At 34.8% G+C, this 23,797-nt stretch overlaps 1 long non-coding RNA gene across 6 annotated transcripts in view; it reads left to right on the top strand.

Annotated features, from left to right (window-relative positions):
* LOC136100401 (uncharacterized) overlaps positions 1 to 23,797 on the top strand; it is a 201,910-nt gene that overhangs the window by 71,824 nt on the left and 106,289 nt on the right. The gene's annotated exons all lie outside the window — the stretch shown is intronic.

Raw genomic sequence — 23,797 nt, 5'->3', positions numbered from 1 at the left:
TAAGTCCTAATAATATTATTTTGGGTAATTGAAATCAGGTAGTTCAGGAGATAATGTACCTTAAGAAATGATGGGCTATGTACCGAATGTGGTGATACACTGGTGGTTAAGATAACAGAATTTGATAAAAGAATATAAGGAATAAGACATTTTGAAACCAAGGACCAACAGAGACCTTCTTGGTCTCCAAGTTTCCTGTATTGTCATCATAAACTGAACAAACTCCATCTTAGAAATTTTTGCTCTTTCTGATAGAAAGATTTTCTTGGACTTTCTTTTAGAAACTATTGCTGTTTCTCCTTTAGCCAATTCCTTATTCCCCTTTCAATTTCACTTCTAGCCTGTGTATTTTTGAATTTAACTGACCTTTTTCAAATGTGTTGTATGAAATACCTTGCAGAAATCCAAATAGGTATTTTATCAAGCATATCAGTTGTCTTGTTAAAAGAAAGCTATTGGTTCAGTCTGGCATGATCTCCTTGCACTTATTTTATGTTGCATTCTGAAGCTGCAAATGTCTCCTTTTCTTGATCATATGAAAACAGCTGTTGGTGGTAGTGTAATGAAATCCTTGCTCTTGCAAAGGGAAAGTCTTGTCAACCACACTTTCTGAACTTTGAATTTGGGTCATGCCATTAACAAAAAGGTTTCCTTGAAAGAAGCCTGGCCTTGATCCATTCTGCTATCAGACAGAGTATGCATATCATGACAAATCTTTCTTCCATTAAAATCATTTACTAGCTTAAAAATGAATTAGCGGAATCAATATACTCCTCCTGACATTTCCCTGAGGAAATAGAAGCAGCTGCTTGAGCAGCAGGTGCTGCCTGAACAGTCAGACACCTCACCTGATGTAGGCAACAGGGCTACCACTGATGACACCAGGCACCAAGATACAGACCTGTGTAGGGAACCAGCGGAAGAGGGTTGCTCATGTTACTCATGGGTACAGTGGTTTTGCTGAGGCAAAATGAGAAAACTGATATGACTATCAAAACTGGCAATACTGCACAATCCTGAAATATAAGAACAATAAGAACAACAAGAGCACAAACCCCAAGAAAGCAAGATGAGAAAGAAGACAGCGATTGTTTCTCCGTGTCATGCTCCTCTAACTACTTGAACTTCTTGAACGTCTGTGTATAGTTTTATCTCCAATTAATTCATTAGATTAATTTGTTTTCAAGGATAGTTTCTGTAAAATTTCTCAGAATTTTGATTTCTTATGATGTATAGGTAACCAGATATGTAATGCATAAGATATTTAATAAAGAACGTATTCTCCGATTTCAGCTGTGTTCTTCAAAAGAACAGCAATGCTTCAGAGAATAGGAAAAACAAGGGCAAAAAGTCAGATGTAAATAAGTTGAAGGATTTGAGTTGGCTGCTTTCAAAAGGTTTAGTGTGCACAAATTAACAGATCTAGAATTTCTACAGAGGTGGTAAATTCACTGATTTTTCAACAATTTTTTCTAAATTGAAATACAAAAAAAGAGAAATAATGCCATGGGATAGGTATTTTTTAAATTGAAAAATATTATTGATAGCTATTTGTGGCTCAGTATTTTTCTTTTCCTATGGAAATTAATAACTTTTTAAAGAAAGACAATATTAACACATTGAGCTCTACAATTAAAATTTATTCTCACCCTCAGAAGAACTGATGGTAGCACTTGATTTGAAATCAGAATTATTTTTCAATATAAATAATTCACGCTTTGAAATTTGAAGGGACATTTGCATGGGTAAATAGTAGAAGATCCCAAATTTATTTGAAAAATGAAGTATTTCCATTTTTGCAATTAGATAATTGAAATTACTAAAAGTGAAGATTTTTTTAAAGTCTAGCTTTAAAAAAATGTTGGTAATAGCTGTTAGTTAATTTGTACTAAAAATCGCAAAATCAACATGAAAGCATTTGGAGTGTTCTAAAATTGTCAGACTTTTTTCTGATTATTTTGATAGGATAAAATTTGAAATCTAAAATTATTTTGTGCCTATGACTGCCCATAAAATGTTTCCTGGTGATGTTTGGTTGATGTACGCAGTCAGCTGATCTTTCAACACATCTCTTTAACCACAGTGTTCATGGGTGTTTACATCAACCTTTAGTTCAGCAGAAAGAGGTGAGGTTAGTTCTGTTTGTATGGCAGGGGTACATACTTGTAGCCAAATTGCAGATTTGTGTATTATGAAGTGACTGAAGCTGGTTATGAAAATCCTGGTTGTTGGACTTCAAATAATTACCTTCATCAGCAGATAATATAATTTTCAGTATTAAACGATGATTCCTTCTTCTGCATTTTTTTTTCAATATCAAACTGAGGATTCAGTTAAATATAAGGCTATATTGCTTTCATCGATAGATATTGGTGCTGTGGAGAACATGCTTTAATATTGTACTTTTATAACAATTGGGTCTTTTCCTAAAATCTCTTTCTTTTTTCAGCATAACTTTAATATGTTGGGCATGTCTCCTTTCATCACAGCAGGGGACACTGTGCATTTGCGGGATAAACTAGTTCCATATTAGCAATGTGAAATCTGTTTGAACTTGTTTGCATATGTATGCCAGTTGATAGTGTCTTTCGAGGTGGTAAGTGTTGAGGAATTGTGCCAGCAATAGTATTTTTTTCTCTGTAGTTAATTTATATCCTGTAAGTATGCCATTCCCATTACATCTGATTGCTATTCTAATTGTCTAAGAATATAGGATATATTGATAATAGCACATCAATAAACACATCTAGAAATTAACAGCTGGTATTAATGAGTGAAACGCAAACACTATAACTCACAGTTTGCTACTTTAAAGAAAATCTCCCAAGGTGGCCGTGTTGAAAGCTTTTAAGGTTGTTTTGAATATGTGTGTATAGGAATTTGTTCAGGGAGGTGGAGCTGTAAAAGAACTTAGATTGAGTGAATCTCTGTGTTGCATACGCCAAGTTTAATATGTGGAGAATTTGAGTGGGACTCCGTCTCACAGCGGGTGTGGTGCCAAGGCTCCTTGTGCAATGCGCAGTGAGGGAGCTTGTGTGCTCTGGTGAAGATGAATCACGGAACTGCTTAGTCTGAGAACCTCAGTCAGATTTAGGTATTGAGTCCCTCGGCCTTGATATATCTGGAGTAGTTCTGGACATGTGCAGAAGCAGAATGCTAGGCAACTTGGGAATATTAGCGATAAAAGCTCATGTGTTTATGTGAGTCTTTTTATGTCTTCCATTTACATACCACTATTCAATCAAAGTTGCACTTCAGATGCCTCACTCGGTTTGTAAATCTTACTCTTTCCTTTTCATTTTATCTAATATGCCTGCTGATATAAATTATCACTTTAAATTACTTTTCTATTTAGCATAAGAACAATCTTGACTGCTTTACTTACGAATGGTCCACTGTGCACACTAGAGGTGATAGAGATGAGAGTGGATGTCTGTTTTGTTATTTAGGTAGAAAAATATCTTTTCTTGTTTGATTTGTGATCCTGTCTAAAGAAAGATGCACTGTATTCTGTTCCAACTACAAACTCCTCTTGATTTCGTGGCGTTATCAAAGTTCATCTTATTCCTAGCTATTAAGTAATAATAATAATAATAATAATAATAATAATAATAATAATAATAATAATAGATCTCAAACTCATTTTTATATGTGAAGGAAAGGAGTGACAATGCAGAAAAACTGTTCAGAACCTGCACTATTTTGTGCTAAAGTCTAGCAAGGAAATAATTCACCTAGGCAGTTGTTTTGTTTTGTTTGTTTGTTTGTTTTTTCCTGTTTGTTTGTTTGTTTTCAACAAACCTGCCAGGAAGCTTTTTCCTTGCTATAGGGCTCACATTTAAACCATTTTTAATGTTGGCTTTTGGAAAACAATGGATCTTTCTCCTTCTGTGATGGAAAGAGACAGCTCAGTAATAAAGAATACTAATTTCTGTGTCTTTCACATTCATGTCTGGAAAGAGATGTAATTTATAGAAGAAAATTACAAATTATGTTATGAACTGCTTAAGAATTTCAGGAAAGGAAACAACTTCTGGAAGAAAACATGAAAAAAGGCTATAGTGACTAATATTTTTTTCAGAAGCTTAGACATGAAATTTCCATTATTGCAATGGACATATAAAAATACATATGCAAACATCTATGATATCTCATAGAAAAGTTTTTGAAATTGAATGATTATTCCCATTGTAAGAACAGAAGGAAATTTTTGGGGGAGGTCAAAAGATGACATGAACGTTTCCCATTTGGCCTATTTGAAGGAAAGCCTACCCTCCTGAAACTGTTATTAACCTAAATACAAATTCACTTGCACATTTGCATCGCAAAGTATGTGATTTAATCACGTTAATAAAGGATATTGGTGTGGAATTCTGAGGAAACTGAGATGAACTGATCATTCTTGTAGCATGACCACAATACCCTCCCCAGGCTTTGAAGTGGCTGTGTTTGAGCCTTCTGAAGTATTTGGGATGTGCTCCTTTGAAGCACAAGGGTCATAGCATGGGAAAAAATATTCGAGATCAATTATTACTCCTGACTCACAGTGTGTTCAAGCTGTTTTTATTACTTGTCCTTGAGACAATAATTTGATTTGACAGGCAGATTGGATGTTATTAAAATTAAAGGATTTCCGTTGCCTTACAGCACTTGTGAGACGTTGTTGCAAATATCTGCTTGGTGAAGAGAAGCAAGCAGAATGTGTCACTGGTTTGCTCTGCAGGTACAGGAGTTGGAAAATTGCCCAGTTTTGTAATTGGTTGGTGAATTAATTGTATATAGTTGTCCGTGGTGAGCATTTACTGATGGAATGCATCTCTCAGTTATCAGAGTTGATACAGTGCACCTTTTTCAAGGAAAACAGGAATTAGCAGTTTAGAGTTCTGATGTGTTACTGGTGTTACTGCTTTTTTAATTATCTAGTAAGAACTGTGCTCTACCATTTGGACCCCATTTTACTAGATATTGTATATTCATATATACAATAGTAGGCCTATAGAAACTTTAAAAAAAAAAGAGGAAAAGATTGAAAACCAGGTAAATACAAGAGAGTAGAAAAGGCAAATCATGTATGATTACAGCATGCTTTCAAGTAAAGTTTAGGAGATTTTTATGAATTAATAAAGCAGAAGAAAATCTTATTTGGGCTTTACTAGAACTGTTGCTGGAAAAACATGCTTTGTTATTATTTTCACTTTGTAAAAAAAAGAAAATGCACATAGTGATCTGTTCATGAGCATGTATAGAATTATCCAGTTTAGTGATTGTCAAACATCCTCTGTTACTCCTGTTTTGTTAAGTTGTAACTGGTGAAATTGGTACTAATATATAAGCTCCTTATTGGAAAGGTCGCCACTTATATATAAATCCTGTGATTTTAGGAATATATAATGGTGGGGTTTGTTTTTTTTCTCCCAACCTTTTGGTGAATGATCTTTTATTTCTGACAAAATAAATTAGTGAGTGGCAGCAAACTTCACTAAGAGCCTCTGTTCTGCGCATTTTACATCAGTCCAGTTTTTAAATACCTATTGTCAGACATTTAAGAGCGACGGTTCAGAAAATGTCTGATCCTTGAAAGCCCTTCCTTAAACATCCACTGCCAGCTGATAAACTATTTAGTTAGATAAACTATTAAGCTGCTCCTTTGAATTTTTTAGAAATATAGGTAGTAGTAAGAAGCACGCATTACTAGGATTTTTTAATGCATTTTTTCCTATCAAAGAACATATTTCCATTGTCTAATGCTAACACTTAACGTGATTTTTTTTTAAAGGAGAGCAAGTGTTAGTAAATGTACAGGTAAACCTGCCTATTAATTAAGTCTACGTGTAATTAAGTAAATGTAAATTGCCATATGCTCAGTACATTTCCTAACCCTGAAGATAATAATTACCATATCCAGCTCATAATGGTCTTACTTTCAAAACAAGTGCGATATTCTCCATCTCTTTGTTTTTTTCCTAGTTATATCTTTTGGAAAAATACTAAATAAAGTTACAAAATACAACTGAGAGCAGAACAATTTCTTCACATTTACGAATGCAGACTTAAAAAATTCTAAGTTCCTGTCTTTGCAGGTACAGGTAAACAAATAATTGATTTTCAATCCATCACAGGCAACCCACAAATTTGAAGGTGAGGCAATTAAAAATAAAAGTTTCCTCACCTCTTGAATTGCATTCACATGAAATTTTACAAAAGGAAGAAGGAAAATCATTAATAAATTGACGCTGAAACTTCACTTTCTGGAAGGTGCCATTTCACTCTCATTCCATCAGACAATCCTGCAATGTCTGAAGGGCAAATATATACAAATGTGAATGTGCTTGAAAAAAACCAACAGAATTTAAAAAGGAGAATGAAAGGAAATTTTTTAGAATCTAACCAGTCACAAAAGATGACTCATCAGACTGTGCATCTCAAAACACTTTTGTCTTTGATATGCCCCTAGTTATTCTATGATTTTCCTCAGTCTCTTCATGTTTATTAAGTACTGAAATATTGCAAAATACAGTGTAAACGATATATGTGTATTGATATTATTTTGTAATCCATATTATGAACACTGAGAAGAGTCAGTTGTTCTTACTAAATTGTTATATAGTGTTACTTATAATGAATTGTACTCATGATGTTTAATAATTGATTTGTATCTGTGTTGTCCACCATTCTTTATGATTCTGATAGATGGGAGTAAATGATTCACCTGGTCATCCGCACTTTTCTGCCCTCTCTCAAATGGCTTCTTTTAGACTGTGTGTATCAGCGTTAAGCAGCAATTTAAGACTACTGTAGTTAAAGTTTTTTCCATGAGTAGTCATGTATTATTCTACAGCACTCCATCAATAGTTACCCTCTCTGAGAAATAAAAATACAAATGCACAAAGTACTATCAAGTAAGAAGGAGTTTTCCAAACTGTGTGCAACTAGTGATACTTCTAGAAGCAGTATCAAAATTGTATGAAACCTTTCATAGACTCGCTTCTGCCAATTGTAATTGCTGTGGTTCTTGTCAATACAATTGATGGTACCAAGCAATTAGATTTTCTGAAAATCTGGTCGAAGAAGAGTTATGTATGGGCATACAGTATGTATTCAGGACTATGAATATTTGCTTCACCCTGAGGAAGAACTGTGTTCAGTTGAATTAGAAGGTGATGGGAGGGAGACTGAGCTGGTGATCTGGTTGGTTTGTAGTTTCACTTCTGAAGTGAAATGAAATAAAGAATAGCAACTAAAAGGAATCTATTAGTGTAACTATTAATATTTTCTTATAAGTTCATTCCAATTAAAAATATCTTGTAGAGCAACCCCTTTATCAGACCTGCTTAGAAGAACCCTTTGGAATATAATACATATTACATTTGAAAGAAGATGAGTTTTCCATGTGAAAGACTCAGGCACACCTTTAATTGTTAAATCTTTACCTTCACCTTTCCTGATTCTTTCAACCTACTGTTTCCCCAGTTTTTAGATGGGAGTTTCTGCCAATGCCAATAATAATAACAAAAAAAAAAAAAAAAAAAAAAAAAACAACAACACTGCAAAAGCCTGAATGTCAACAAGAAGATTCACAGAGGAATGCAATCAAAGATGATGTTGCAAATCAAGCCTAGAATCAGACCATCAAAAATTCAAAAACATTCAGCTATTTGCAATTATGGTGGTAATTGCTATTTTAAAATATTTTCCTTCTTCCAAAGAAACTCCATGTTGTTAGCTGAAATTCTAGATATTTTAAATCACAGAAAATCTTTTCACAGCTGATGAAGACTAAATATTATAGGCAATCAAAACAACATATTATCTACATATTTTAGCTGATTAAAAAAAAAAAGTAGCTTTTGGAACTGCTTTAAAAATCATTTTACTGCTTTAAAAAATCTTTTTACTATGTGCTACTGGCTAATTGCAGATTAGTTTTTCACAGACCAAAACATTAGCTTTACCTACTTTAAAGCAAGAGGTGGTGAATTCTTTTTAAGGAAATAGCATCTGAGGTATTTGCTATGATATTTTAGTCCGTGTAATCATTCCTGTTCTTTCTGTTGTGAATCAGTGTTTGCAGGGAAGTTTTGATTAGTATATGTAAACAAAACATATAATACATAAAATTAGGGTTTCCTTTAAAAGTCTGTAATTTAAAGATTGATGTACTAACATTACATAATATAAGGACATTAACTAAAAGTAAAAGGCTAAAAGTTATATAGAGAGTGTTCAAAAATGCTATTGAATAATAATGTAAGAATAATTTTGGTTCAAGGGCAATTATTATAAAATGCAACTAAATTATCAGGTTTTGCTTGAGACTCTCATACTAAATTGTATTTTGACTATGAGAAACTACATTTATTTTTATTCTCTGATAGTAATAATAAGCTATGATCTTGTTTCTTTTGTTCAGAGGCTTATTTAATTCACAATTTATGAAGGATGGCTTCCATAAAGAAGGGGAAAACCCTTCTCTGTTTCATTATTGAAACTTTCTAATTGGAATTTTTCTAGTAAATCTGTTAAAAGTCAATAATATGCCATGATTTTTAATGAAATATAATTTCATAAGCATTCTGCTAGGTGTTTTAGCCACATTTCATTAGTTATTAGCTTGATGTGTGAGGAACAGATATTAGCAAATGGTTTACCCTAAGAATCTCTTGTAAAGTTGTACAATATAAAATTGGTCTATATGACCAATACCTGGCAAATTTGCAGGATTTGGTTCTGAACACATATTTAGGAAAAAAACAATTTAATACTTTTCTGACAGTTGTTTTATACACACTATGTCTGCGTGAAGTAAATGCCAAGGATTGGCAGGGCAATGATGACACAGCACTGATAGAACTGCAGTTGGATCAATGAAGCTGGCAGAGACCTGGGTGGAATTTTTTGGAGTTAAAGGAGAATTTTTAGTGGAGGATCCTGACTTAGAAACCTCAGTTATAGAACAGTCAGAATAAGCAAGTGTATTAAAGTACTCTGAAATTCTGCAAGTGTTTGTTTGCTTTGTTTTGTTGGTTGGTTGGTTGGTTTACCCTTTTTTCTTTCTGGGCTTACAACAAAAGTGGAACTGGAAAGTGTCTGGAAGTTTAGAAGGAAGGAAAGTCTTTAAACAACAAAATAACTGCAGCTAACTGTTGGTATAAAATGGAGACTTTGATTAATCTGTTAAATATCTAATTTTGTACTCACTGATTCATACCATTGAGGGCAAGAACTTCATAAATATTTATTAATAGCATCTTTAGTAAGCTTGTGTGACAATTTGAGGGAAAATGAAGCTAATAACCTTAAAAAGAGAGCAAAAAGGGTTCACAGGTTGAAACCACTCAGTGGTGTTTAATCTGCAGTACTAAATTATTAACTCCTTCAAGGAAGAGAAATCTCATACTATTGAAAGAGTATTTGGGGAAAGGAATTTTCAACATTGGAGTAAATCTGCTAAATCTGAAAATATTGTTTTAATCAGGGCATGAATGTTGGGGCTTTTATACCAATATGCCACTCTTGTGAATGATTGCATAGGGTCACTTAATAGCTCTTTTTACAAGGTGCCAGATACAGGAAAGTTAGGGAGGAAAAAAAGCTATTATGGCATTTTGAGTTTTAAGTATATGTTATTTTTCTGAGTTCATAAACAGCTTCGTTTTTCATAATTAAAATGCATGCTAAAGACCATGTATCTTTGGATCAGATTTGTAATGTGCCTACATATTTAAAAATAGACCTCTCAGACATCATTTTATGCATTAGAAATAAAACTATTTTAGCAGAGGTCTTTGTTTTGTGGTAACTATAAACCTGAACTTTATTATGAAAGATATACCACTGAGGTTTTCCCCTCTTACAAGATGTTTCTAAATCTGATATGACATGATACTGTATGAATGAAAAAGCAGTCATGTTTTCAGATGTAAAAAACCTGAAGGTAAATCTGAAGTATTGCAACCATACTCAGGAAAAGCACCAGTCATTTTATTCTATAGGATTCCTGAGCCAGCTGATAGATGAATCGCTTTTGACAGTAACTCACTTTTTGACCTGTGTGGCAGGGAGAATGTCACAGCAGTAGGACAGGTTCTGTGATAATTGGAAAGTGAACGGGACTTGGTCGTGCAGTAGGTTAGTGCATTAGCCTTTCCCCTCTGGAGACCTCGGTTCCTATTCTGCCTTAGGGTCACTAGTGAAAATTCATACTTTGGTGTCCTGCTTCTGTTTGTACGTATGACAAAAAAGGCATATGTTTGGAAAAAAATGTTGCCTTTCTTCTCTATAAACCACAGTATTAGCAAGGATCTCAGGGCCAATGTACATTGGCAGAGAGTTTAAACAGCCTTTATTCCTGCAATACGTGTCTATCGGGTCCACTTTCCCCAAAAGAACAGTCACTAAATGTGTTACTAAAAACGAAAAAAAAGGAAAAACTTCTCAGTTGATATGCATGAAAATAATGCAAATAATGAAGGAAACTCATCCATAATACAAAAGCTACACTGATAAATTGCCCGTTTTTGTTTGGAATCAACTCCTGCTAATCTCTCTTGCACTGAAGTTATGTTTCTCTTAAACTATTGTACTTGAACCTCTTTCTGCCTAAGATGTTTAAGTGCCAGAGAACTGCTGTTTCATATGCAGTGGAGTGGAGCAGTGGTGACATCCAGTGATTAATTAGTTCAAAAAGTACACATTACCTAAAGGTATCCTGGGAGCCACTTTCCAGGCCTGTTAAAAAGAAACATATTGCTTGCATTTACAGGTGGCAGTAAGCTGAATATAGATTGGTTATCAACGATGTACTGTCTTTTATTATATCTGTAGTGCTTACTCTTATTGCATTGTAACAAGAGTGGTGCAACTAATTGTGCTTAATGACACAAGGAAAAGAGCCTGAATTTTGTCTTATCAACTCCTCCTATGTTCATCTTTTCATCTCCTTCAAAATGCACAACTTTCAAGTTGCGTTAGGGATTTGCAGCAATGTGTGAACACTTTAACTTTCAAATCCCCACAAAAATGTTAGCGCTGTTTACAACTGGGAGAGAGCTTCCCTCTTTAAACATGGATTAGATATTCAGGAAGGGACCAGTCTGAGCACTTTGGTGACTGAGGAAGTCTGTCCAGGAACGGCAAAGGCATCAGGGAAGTAAGACACACAATTTTATACCCTTCTAGGTAGTAGGCAGTCACAATTGTGCTGCATCTCTGGAGCAGATGTCAAGAATTTTCAGCTAACCACAGTATCCAGTTGCTTTGCCTTTTTGAAGATAATTTCCCTCTAACTAGGGGGAAACATGGAGCAACGATTAAAACCTACTTTCTCTTTTTTCCCTTTAATAACTACAAAAAAGATAGAAGGGGGTAAACAGAAAAGAAGCAGAGGATTAAAGGATAAAGACAGGACAGGGGAAGCTTGAACAGCAAGCAGCAGACAAGAACAGAGCTGTCATTTGACTGATAAATCATTATCTTAATCAACTGTGCCAGCCAAAGAAGACCTGAGTAAGCAGCTACAAATGAAGAAGCTTTAACTGATTTTTTTTTTGTTTCCACTTCTCTGACATATACCTAGTAATTTAAATTTGTACTTTTAATTGTACTTGTTTCTAATAGGGTGATTGGAGCCTTGGTTTGAGACTTTCCCTTTTCTTTGCATGAAAACAACTTCCTAAAGTTGTGGAAACTTTTAAGCAGCTTCTATACTGTGTAAGAGTTTAGATCTCCTTCAAGTGCACTAGATTTCTTTGAGTAGTGAGATTTCTTCACTGGTTAGGTTTTGTTGTGGCTGTGGTTTTTGTTTTGTTTTTCCACACAACACCATGGAGTTGATCTGAAGCCCTGAATAAGAACCAGAAGCAATATAAGATTGAATGGTGACTTTTCCATATATTGTGATGTTCACAGCTAAGATAGGCTTTCTCTTGGTACACCTGCATCTTGCCAGATCAGCAAGGTCACTCCTATTCACCCTTCACTCTCATCTCTAATTGCAGACCAATATCAGGGATGCCTTTGGGATGTGAGTCTCACATCCTCTAAAGGTTGATGGTAACAGTTTCACAGCCTAGGTAGAGGAGGAGTACTTAGGAAGGTCCTTTTCGCTCCCAATTTCCATGCAAGGGTGAAACTGAACTAGAAATGAGAGTTGAGGCTGAAATAAAAATGGAGAAGGGTGAGACCTAGGTTGAGATGCAAGTGAAAATGGAAAATAATGAGTTGTAACAGGGTTTTGGTAAGTAAAAAAAAAAAAACGCAGTCCTGAAACAGTCTTTGAACTGCTTAATCAAGTTGGTCCAAAAAATTACTTTTAATTTTTAACTTTTCTTCTATATCTGGTATCTTAAACCAACAGCCTTATGAATAACTCTCTTCATAAATAAACTTCTGCATTATGTACAGCACATTTTTGTAATCTGCTCACTTATGCTGTGCCCCATTACAAGTGAGGTTCCAAAAGAAGTGAAAAATGTCTTGTTTGAAGATGTTCTGCTGATTTTAAAGTTACAGAAAGAGGAGGAGTACTGTATTCTTATTCTGGAAGCCTACATAAACTTTCTGATGAACTTTGTAGGACTGTTAGTTTTGCTTAGCTCTCTTTTCTCAAAATCCAGATAGTATTTTTACTTATTTAAGTCTTTAACATTAAGCAGTGTTTCTTGCTAATAATTAGCTATGCATCCTGAAACATTTGAAATTTCTTTCTATTCATTATTATGTTATTGTAACTGTATAGGATTCAAACATACATTGTAAGTATCATTTTTAGAAGTTCTTTTAGCTTTTGTTTTTAATTATGGAAAATAATAGGTAGAGATAATGCAGCAATTGCAATGAAATGTTCCCATTTCTAGCTGCCAATGGAGGCATGTGTACTTCTGGGTTTGATTTTCAGTTGAGAAAATAATCTGACATCTTATTTTTACACCACTTTAGTAGTGGTGTGGATTTTTTTTTAAAGTTTCAGTGTTGTTAGGTATGACGCACAGAAGCAGGGTGAGAAAGTGATTTCATGCTCTATTTCTCCAGATGAAGTTTTGTGCTTTGCTGATGGATCCTGACATGAAAACCCAAATTGCAACTTCCCAGGTCTAACAATGGTAAATAAAAAAATTTTTCACGGAAGTCATAGATAGACTTCTATAGGCCACAAAGAATTTCTGAAATTAGTTGATATCTTACCATGGCACAAGTTAGCTTGAAAAGAATTAGCCTTCCTTGTTTGTAGACTCCTAAGATGACTGGTTTCTATGCATTTTAAATAGGTTGTTTGCTACCGTAATTTTTGGTTACATTGAAACAAAATAAAAGTTAAAAGAAAAATTGTTGACCATGTTGGTGATTCTTTTGTAATTGAATTTTCTTGATTGTCTAAAATCAAATGAGCTTACAGTACTTGACAGGATATAAAAGGACGAAGTTATCTAATCAATGAACATAAGGAAGCATCAATATGTTTACTTTTGGAATCTCAAGACTAACTCCTTATTCTCTATTATTTAACCCAGAATTTTACCCCATAGCTGTTGTTTGGTTAGGTTTTATAAAGCAAGCTTCAGTGATCAGAAGGTTATGGAATAAGGAAATTGTATGTGCTACTTTGCTACCAGTTTATTATCTCAGGCTCCTGCCCTACAGAGGTGGTTGTTCGTCTTGAGGTGGTTCTTTTCATCTCGTGCTCCCACCTGTTCAGTTTGCCTGTCTCTGTCCAGTCTCTGCTCCAGATGTGGGAAAATCGCTTATTGAATAGCTGCTCAGCTACTTCTGTTTGCAAAAAAAAAATGTGTGGGTTTATCTTAATATCCAAGCCATTATTTATACCATGGAGGTTCTCCAGATGTTTCATGAACATCACTGTCCTTCCTGCCATGGGGACAGAGCAGGTTAAGAATGGAAACCTCTCCAGACAGCCATCAATCAGTGGTAACTCATCCTCATTCATTAATCATCAGTTTACTGTAGCTGGACTTTTTACTGGGTTGACACTTTTTCTACATGTAATTTAAGACAACAGGGTTTATCTTGAAGTCAAACAAAGAAATAAATGCTGCATATTTTTACTGGGAAAAGGTATCTTAAAAAAATGTTTAGTCCAGCTGCAAAGTAATTTATGGCTGCAATTCTTGTTCCTTCTGCATAATCTCAAGAAAGATTGTCACGTAATAATATAGTAGAACATTATATTAAGTTGGTTGCATGCTATCTGGCCAGATATATAATTTTGAGCTATTTCTAGTGTTTTATATTTATCCTTAAGATGTTTCCTAAGGTAGCTCTTTAAAGATTGAATTTGATTCCACCAAAAAAGTGAGTACTGTGTGTTGTATATTTAAACCACAACTTCAAGGTATAAGAGAAAATTATAGAGAATGAGAAAAATGAACAAAGTTATCAATTTGATAATATCAGCACAAAATCTTTAATAATGTATCAGATAACATTTATCAAAAGGTTTAGTTGCTGCCTACATTCCTAATGAGAAGCTCTGAGGTAACAGTCACAGTCACAGGTTTATGATAAAGTATCTGAGGCTTCAGATGTTCAGTCCAACAAGCACTAGTATTGTAATAGTGTATAAGTAGGTTTACTGAATAATCACAAATGTAATTATGGAACTCCAACATAAACTTGTATCAGAGGCAGAATTGTTTCAATTAAGAATAATGGAATGCTGCTAGATGAAATAAAATGATGGCGCTGTCCAGTCATTACATAAACCAACATACTGCAAATAAGAATATAAAAATATAGAATGGAAATAATAGTTTTATATTCCCCTCCTTAGGCTCAGTTCTTCATTGCTGGGAATTTAGAAATGGAATAGCTGTGGGTGGGTAAGTAAGGGTCCATGGCTTTGATTTGACTTTTTCATCCTATACCCTTGATGGACTTAGCGGCAAAATGTTCCCAGTCATAACTCTACATGACATTAGGGTTGTAGCCAGATTATGTGGCTACAGCCAGGTGCTGTATACCTGACAGATTTCAAGAGCTACAGAAAGAGTGTTAAAGATGTTTCTCAGTTTTGTGAAGTCCATATCAGAAAAAAAATTGGCTACCTCTGCAGGTATTTCTATCTCTGCTTTGCTTCAAACAAAACTTGAAGCCTCAATCTTTCAGTATATTTAGAACTTTTAAAGGAATGATTCCTTCAAGATGACAACTCCCAAAAGGATAAAAGCTTAGGAAAATACATAACATACTGAAATATGCACACATATTGTACCTCATCTTGCCTAGTTCTCCATGAAATGTCAAAAGAACCTCCTACTGTGATATGTCTGTGAGCTCTGCAAGACTGATTAAATTTCTATATAATATCAATCGGTGCATCCTGTGAACCATAAATTATAAAATTTGTGTTCTATTTTATCACTCCATAAAAAGGCTTAAAACTTTTTTCTTATCAGATGCAAAGAATAAACTGTGACTCTCATTTTATTTGTGGCAATTTTATGCACATACAGAAACAGAGTGTAAATGTGGGGTATATTCTTTATATATGTGTGTGAAAGAAATAGATTAAGAAAGCATTTTACACAACAATATAAATAATATTATGATTTATTTCTCAATTTTATAGCATCCCAAAATGAGGGAACAAAATTAGATGTCCGAAGTCTAATATGTAAAGGTCCCTTGAGAGCAGAACAGAGAATATTCAGGCTGTAAGAGGATGCAGTTTCCTCCCTTACATTTTTAACTAGTGGAATAGCAAAATATAATCAGAAGATTGGTGTTAGAGAAGATTTGCTTTGTGACAGAAACTAGTGTTAAAAGGGCTTGTGGTCATTTCTCACACCACTTCAAGATGTGTGGTTTCTGTACAGAATCTCAACTTACACATTTAAATCGTATTCAATGTTTTTGACCTTTTGGCACCACACACCAAGAGGCTAATGTGAGAAATCTGTTCCTCTTGAATTGCTGACTGTAGTTTAAGTCCATTGTTCAGAGAATTTCACTATTATGAATTTCAAACTAAGACGAACGTAATAAAAATGTCTTTAGTCTCATTCTCATTTCTGTCTCACACTCTCTCACTCTCTCACAGGGTTTTGTACTGCAGCTCATCACCATTGCACCTGAGTGCCTTCCAAATAAAATAAATAACAGTAGAAAAGCCTCTAGTGAACATCATGGGAAACATCAACATGGAGAGGCAGGGCTTATAAATCTGCACGCAACACTGTATGAACGTGCTTAGATTGCTTCCAGACAGGAGCTGGCTTATGTCCAGCTTCTTGAGTAAAGTGTACTTGGATGGTTTCAGGTCTATATTCATGGTTGGGATTTGCTTCAGGGTCGATGCTTCTCTCACGGCAGAGGTAGAGTGGGAGAAAGGTGAGGGAATGTGTTTGTGTGACGACTTTTGGTAGTTTGTGATAATTGCACACAAAGTTTTAATTCAAATTGTGTCACAGTTATGAATACACCTGTGATTTCTTATATTGGTCCTTAATAGAAATAAGCATAATTTTAATAACTTTTTAAAATGAAAAAGAGTCGTAGTATTAACTTTTTTCATGTAAAACTATGCATTTCTATTTTTCCTCAGTTTGTTTTTATAGTTGCCTCTATCTTTGGTATCATAGGTATCCTGAGCAATATTCTGTTAAATCAAGAGCAAACAGAAGGTGATCATAACGGAGTGGCTTTCAAAAATGCAATATTCATTTTAAGAATGGGTCATAAACAGAAGCCATTAGTAGAATTTTCTAAGATATAAAGAGTCTATGGTAAAATGTATGAATAAAATGGTAATTGCAAGATTTCTGAAATCTTAAGAGGCAAATATTGTAGCAATGAATGGTAAACAGTTTCAAAATTCTTGAAATCTGAGTCACATCAAACCAAGTACTAGTAAAAAAAAAAAAAAAAGACAAGTAACACACCCTCTCCCCTTAATGGAAACATGGTTAGACTGTATGCATCGTAAGGCAGATCCTGTGGCTGATTTTCTCTATAAACTAGCGCAGAGGTGTCAAACTCATTTTCATCAGGGACACATCAGCATCACGGTTACCTTCAAAGGGCCGAATGTAATTTTAGGACTGTATAGACGTAGGTGTAGTTAGAAAATGAGTTTGACACGCCATATCTAGTGGATGCTGTTTCTCCTGAAGAGATTTCTTTCAAATCCGTTCAGAAGTTATCTTTATGAAACCATGTTATGTAGTTGGCTACTCTGTCAAGAGCTGGCAAAGAGATGGTTTGCTGAATCATTTGAGCATCATTGAAAAGATATACTAACAGTACACTATGGAGTAGTAGCCAATTTTCTCCAACTGTTGATAAAAACTCTAGAGTTCAGGTAATTTCTGAAAGGTTTGTGGTTACAACTAGTTTTTCTGAGTGAAATCTGCAAGAGTAGAAATTATGGTTCCAAAATCAGAGGTGTTGATGCAGTACTGTGCCTTGATTTGGGGGCTTTTGCTAGTTTTCTGGGGAAATAAATAAACTTTGTCCTGGAGGAAAAAACTATATAGGACCATCAATGATTAAAGAGTTCATCTAACAATCTCTTATTTATGTGCATTGTCACCTGCCATATATTCCTTGCATTTCTTGTCTAATTCATGTAGTCTATTTTAAACTAAAAATGTTATCAACCCTTGCAAAATGAGTAGTCATTTACCAGCTATTTTCAAATCTGCAAAAACCTCTGGAATTGCATGTGGAAAATGCTGGTTTTGTAATACACTGGCATGATTTCCTCAAGAGTGATTCTCATACAAAGGTTTTCCTGAACAGGGTCAGCATAATACATATACAATATTTGAACAATTAGGAGAAAGTTGTTGATTTTCCAGCCTTAGAAGAAAAGATAGAGACATTTAAACCTCAGAGCTCAAAGATAGTATGGATTTCCTTTAGATTTTTGCTGAATTGAGTTTTGTGCTTTTAATTTTTAAAGGATGCATTATTCACAAAAAGAAGGGAGTATCCACTTCTGTTGTACATAGATTTGATGACAATTTCATAAGCTAAATACGCATGGCATACAGATAACAGTTTTCCTGATGTTGAGGCAAACATAAAGACAGTATCTCTTAGTCTAAATCATTAAAAGAATTAATGACTTTTCCAGAGACAAACAGTGTCATTAAAACTGTTGTTTAGAAAGTAGAGGGTAATAGATCTGTTTTTGAAAATGTATACAATACAGAAAGTAAAAGAGATTTAATTGTGATCTTAAAATAATTAAAAGGAATTTAATTGGAGTATGGCAAAAAGTAACAAAATATCTCTATATATACAAATATATTTGTCCTGAGTGGTTGGAAAGCTGAATAACAGTCATTTTCTGAGATCAGTGAACTATTTCTGCATGTCCTGTATGAGCCCTCGTAGGGAATCTTTGGGGAGAGTGTTTTAGAAGAAATTGAGGAAGAGACTAATTCTCATAATTATTGAAAACCTATTAATGTGTTTTGAGAAACGATGCTAGTCTCATATCATAGGAATACAGATAAGAATTTCTGTGAAAGTTTACTATTTAACTAGGCAAGACTAAGAAAGAATGGAGAAGGAAATAAACACGTGGAAAGGTCAAATATTGTAGGATGGGAGCAGTAAATCTGCCCATCTCCCATGTCTGGATCTGTAGCTATTAAAGCAGAGGTGTCAAACTCATTTTCACTAGGGGCTACATCAGCCTCGCTGTTGCCTTCAAAGGCCCGACTGTAATTTTAGAACTCAGCCCCATTGACCACGACTCTCTGGCTTCCTTCCTTCAGCCAGTTCACAGTCCACCTCACTACCCGAATGTCCAGACCACACTCCCTCAGCTTGGCTGTAAGGATGACTGTGTCAAATGCTTTACTGAAATCAAGACAGACCACATCCACTGCTTTGCCATCATCTATCCACCTCATTATGTCTTTATAAAAGGCTATGAGGTTGGTCAAGCATGACTTTCCCTTGGTGAAGCCACGTTGACTGCCCCCTGTATTAAAAAAATAGTAGATGACAGTTCCTAAATAGGTCACAGAAGAATTTGTATTAGGAGTGAGAGGTGATAATAGGTGAGATAATTACAAGGTGCAACTGTTTACTCAGCTATCTAACTGCTAACTACCTGTAATTAAGCAGCAGCTCCAGTGCTCTATGACAGTGAGTTAGTGTAAATACTTTCAGCTGGTCGTTAACAGCTTCTGCTCTGCAGAAATTGAGCTGCTGCTGACTCAGAAAGTTTCATGGAGACTGGCGAGACAAAAAGAGGTCATGATTTTCTAGAAAGTCTGAGAAATACTACATTAAGCTTCACCTTTTCTCAAATATTCTAGTCTTCTGATTTTACTTCACAAGGCTTGACATTTGTGGTTTGCTTTTACAGATCATAGGGTCTGTTCATACATTAACTCTGCCCGTAATTAGGTGAGTGAAGATTGCAAGCACAGCAAGAATTGCAGCTTTCCCCTCTGTGGCTGAAATTCAATTAATGGTGGTGCTCTCCTGCATGATAGCTCAGGTATCCACTCATAGGTGGTTCAACAACTCTATTTTTAATTTGTTGTTTACAATCTGCTTTTGTCCCTCATATTGCTTTTGGAAGTCTATGACAGCCAGTTTCATGTGAACACTGGGAATAAGTCTTATGCTCCTATTCTTTACAAAAAAATTATCTTTCTGTGAGTATCCAGACACTTGTGTTTGATTTCTCTGAGCCAGTTATTCAAAGAAAGCTTGGACATGTAGTTAGAAAAGTATTGTTAGCAGGAAAGCTTTTAGTGTTGTATCAGTAAATGTCTCCCCCATGATCCCCTTCCTGGTTTCTTTTATTTTAAGTTTTTCTAGACGATGCTGGCTTGACTCATTGTCTGCGATTTTGTAAGATCTCCTGATGTGGAATACAAGTGAGTGCTGTCTCTTCTGATGTGTTGGTATATATCCTCAAGGGAGCAGAAAAGAGACTGCAGTTTAGTTGAGCCTCTGTAGCAGTTGGCTCTCTTGTTCTCTGTGGGGAACTCTGGAATGGGAAAGGCAGCCAGTCATGCATGCTATAATTTACATCTGATTGATGAAGGGTTTAGATTCACAGGAACAATTTGCACTGGGACTCCTGTGGGCCTAAAACTGAAATATTTTGCCACTGCTATCCAGCATTAATTTTTGTCTTGATCAGTCTCATATCTTTCCACATCAAGTTCGTTCTCAGAATTAACCCTTGAAGTTATACATTTAAATGATGCTTGGTAGTCCTTATTTCCTGTGTTAAATAATCAAGTAAGTTAAGTTGTAGCTGGAAACACTGCCATTCTAATAATCAGAAACATACATTGTATGGGAAAAAGTACACCATACTGTAATTGCTGCACTTGCAAAGTCAATTAAATGTTTATTTTTAGAATAACCAAATATTTGAACGTTAATTCACTAAGGTCTTCAGAAAATACACAGTCTTTAAGCAAAAAAACCAGCATCAGATAAAGGCTTTTAGACATCTCATAAAGAACAAAAAATTTATATTTTTTAATCAAACAGAATTAGGCCAATAAGGTATTAGCAGTAAGTTCTCAAATGAACATACATACTAAATGAGACACAGTTAAAACTTACTAATTTGTGAAATATGTTTGTTACATATATTATACTACTATGGTTCCAAAAATATAGCTCTTGTTGCCCCAGGAATCCCTGCAACTACCATTAGGCAGGTTTTGTTCTGACCTAGCATTTGCCACACTAAAGCTACACGTCTAGAAGCTTCTTGAAGTTAAATGATTTGAGGATGGTCAAGTTTTTTTCATTTCCTTATTTTTTTCCTAAACTTCAGTATTTTTGAAGTGTCATGGCACAGGGAAGGGAAAATGACAGTCTTTCTATGCAATTTAAGAATAATCATATACTATTGTTTGTAAAGGCATAAATATTTTTTTTCATTTAAATGTGCCTTCAAAATTAAACACTAGAAAATTCTAATTCCTTATGTATATTTCCTGACTAACTAAACATGTAAATATATAAAATTGCCATAAAACTTATTAATGGGCATTTGTTTACATATTTTTATCTCAATTATCTATGCCCATAGGACCCATTCAATCAATTTTTCACTAAGTAATTTTCCAAATATAATTACTGTTATGGGTAGGTCTATGAACAGCAGTGTCATTTACACTATAGTTCACTAATTGCACTTCTAAGCCATTATAATGAATTATACTTGCACATTCTTCAAGAAGATCAGTTAATGCTAATCACTTCTATCACATATATCACTTAGAAGACATCCATCTATAACAGCATTTTCATTTACAGCCTCATTCCCTTTTAATTTTCTTGCATTGTAAGATTTGGCCATAAATGTATTGTGTGTGCTCACATAACTAGTTAGCCTTGTAAACTTAGTAATAAAAGTTGAGTTTTAAAATTTAGAAGATGCTTTTTTTCTATTTTTGAACAAACTTAAGATGGAAGCTATTAGTTTTGTGATTATTAGAGGTACAGTTCTGGAACACTAGTTCAGGAATTACTGGCTATACGACAGAAATAAATAGTTCTAGTATGAAACTTGATACATTTATGAATGAGATGTATAGGGCAGATTACTTTTTATGTTAGGTGACTAGATTTGTTGACCCAGATGCTTTTCTAGACCTAATTTTTTGTGCTTTAACAAGACAGAGCAGTAGGTACTGCAAAGTAAGGAGCTGAATGCTTTTGTCTGACTAATCTATAGGCTGAATGCGTAGATGCAGGCAGTAGAAAGATTCCTTTGTAGGATAAGAGATGCTGAAATAATGATCTCATACTTGCACAAAATCCTTCTCACTAGTTTGACAAGGGAAGTGTCATTTCTAAAGATGTGGTAAACTTTGCTGAGGATTTAGGTACAAGAAGCCCAGTTGTCCCAAGCATGAAAAGAGAGCTGCCACCTCTTCTCTCCTTGTTATCACAGAATATTAAGACAATGTTTCACTAGTAGCTTACTGGAAGTTCTAAGAAGTTGTGGTAACACATGTAGCAAGAATCTTAAAATTGAAACATGAATAAAAAACAAATTGATGTACCCATGCTACTTCTAGTATAAACAGCAGTTGCTAATTGATAACATCAAGGTAGTTGTTATGGTTGAAATCCTCATAAAAATTCTATGATACCTAAGCTGCATGTGTCTTTACTCAAATTTAAATTTCTAAGGTGCAATAGTGAAAAGAAACAATTTATGTATAAAAATAAACTATTTTTATGAAAATATCAGAAATATGAAAAAAGTGGTTTCTTGGTTAGGTTTCCAAGCTGAAGGAAAATATGGGCTGAAAAAAATAAAATCTGTTTTTCAACTCCAAAGTTGCAGCTTATTATAAAAGAAAAATTAATGATGAAAATGAAGGTCCATGGTTAAAAAATATAATTTCAAAAGATGTAAGAAATTATTTGTGGAAAAATTATCATATAAGTAAATGTGACTCAAAGGAGTTTTATAGTGTTTGAGTAGTATAACTTCCTTGAGAGGAATCACACCCAGCAGTAACTGAACCAGCTTACTTTACAGATGGAGATAAAAGGGGCAATTGTGTTTTAAAATTCTTTTGTGTGTGAGTGTGCTTAATACCTCTAGTGGAAAGTGTGCACCAGACATTCCAATTCATTAAGCAATTCCATTGATCAGTTTACCACGTCAGTTTTATCCATAGTTGTTGACATACATTCAGTAATTTTTGGCATCTTAACGCAGCATGTACAGTTGCCTATTCAGTAAAGCTGGGGGATCGTCATGCTGGCTGACTCCTAGACCACATCATCTCCAACTCATATGGAAGAATGTAAGAGAATTTTTAGTAGAAAAGTCAAATACCTGGTGAATTTCTTAACCATAAGTAGAATATAAAGTGATAAAGAGAGGGAAAATGAGAATGCTAGTTTGCATAATAAGAGAGGAAGAGGCTATGAACCATAGAGAAGAGGCCATGAACTGCACCTAGGAGATGAGGTAAAGAAGCTGTACAGCAGACTAATCCCTGAAAGAAACCTGGTTGAGGGAGCTGCTACAAATCCCCTTGAAAACCAGGCAGAATTAGTCTCGCATAGCTGGGGTCTGCTGGTCAACTAGAGTAAGGTGTCCTGGAAAAAGTCCCGAAGAAGATCTTTTCCATGAACTATCTTCCAGCTGCCAAACTATGAAATGTGGATCTTGGATTATAAATCAATTTTATGGGAGCAAGGAAGAATCCACTATTTTTCTTTATGTCAGGAGAAATCTGTATAACATCCAGTTCTTAGAATTTCTACTGAAGTTTGTCCTTGTGCTCTCTTATCGTTTTACTTTTTATTTTTTTTTTAGGTTTTTACAGATGTTTTTTCCTCAGTATTAGCATCTTGGAGCAAGTATTTTGCTAAAAAGGGGTGAGTGAAAGGAGATTAGAGAGTGTTTTAGCTACAGACAGAAATATCTACAGAATCTATTTTTTTTCTTTTTCTGCTCTGGAGTCCTGCTCTATTTGGCACAGATCCATGACTGTGAAAGGTCCACTCCCATCCCCATTCCTCATCCTTTTCTAACTGTTATCCGCTGACAGCATATACCTGGTCTCTGAAGGACGTACTGTCAGAGACCCTGGCATGCATGATAATAGTTTAAGTGTTCTGGCTAGACCACAGACTATGCTTTTAGGCTCACTGTGTGAAAGCAAGGCCATCTTATTCTGACAAGTAGCCCTAAAAACAGCCTTACCAAATATTTGTAGTCATTAAACCACATTTGCAGTACTGTAACTTTTCTGTGTAGTTCATAGTTCTAGTTAACGTGGAATAATCATAACATGAGAATGCTTGAAATACGTCATAGCAA

The sequence above is a fragment of the Patagioenas fasciata genome, chromosome 3, assembly GCF_037038585.1.
Source record: "Patagioenas fasciata isolate bPatFas1 chromosome 3, bPatFas1.hap1, whole genome shotgun sequence".
Classification (NCBI taxonomy): Eukaryota; Metazoa; Chordata; class Aves; order Columbiformes; family Columbidae; genus Patagioenas; species Patagioenas fasciata.
This window is presented reverse-complemented; position numbering and strand designations above follow the sequence as displayed.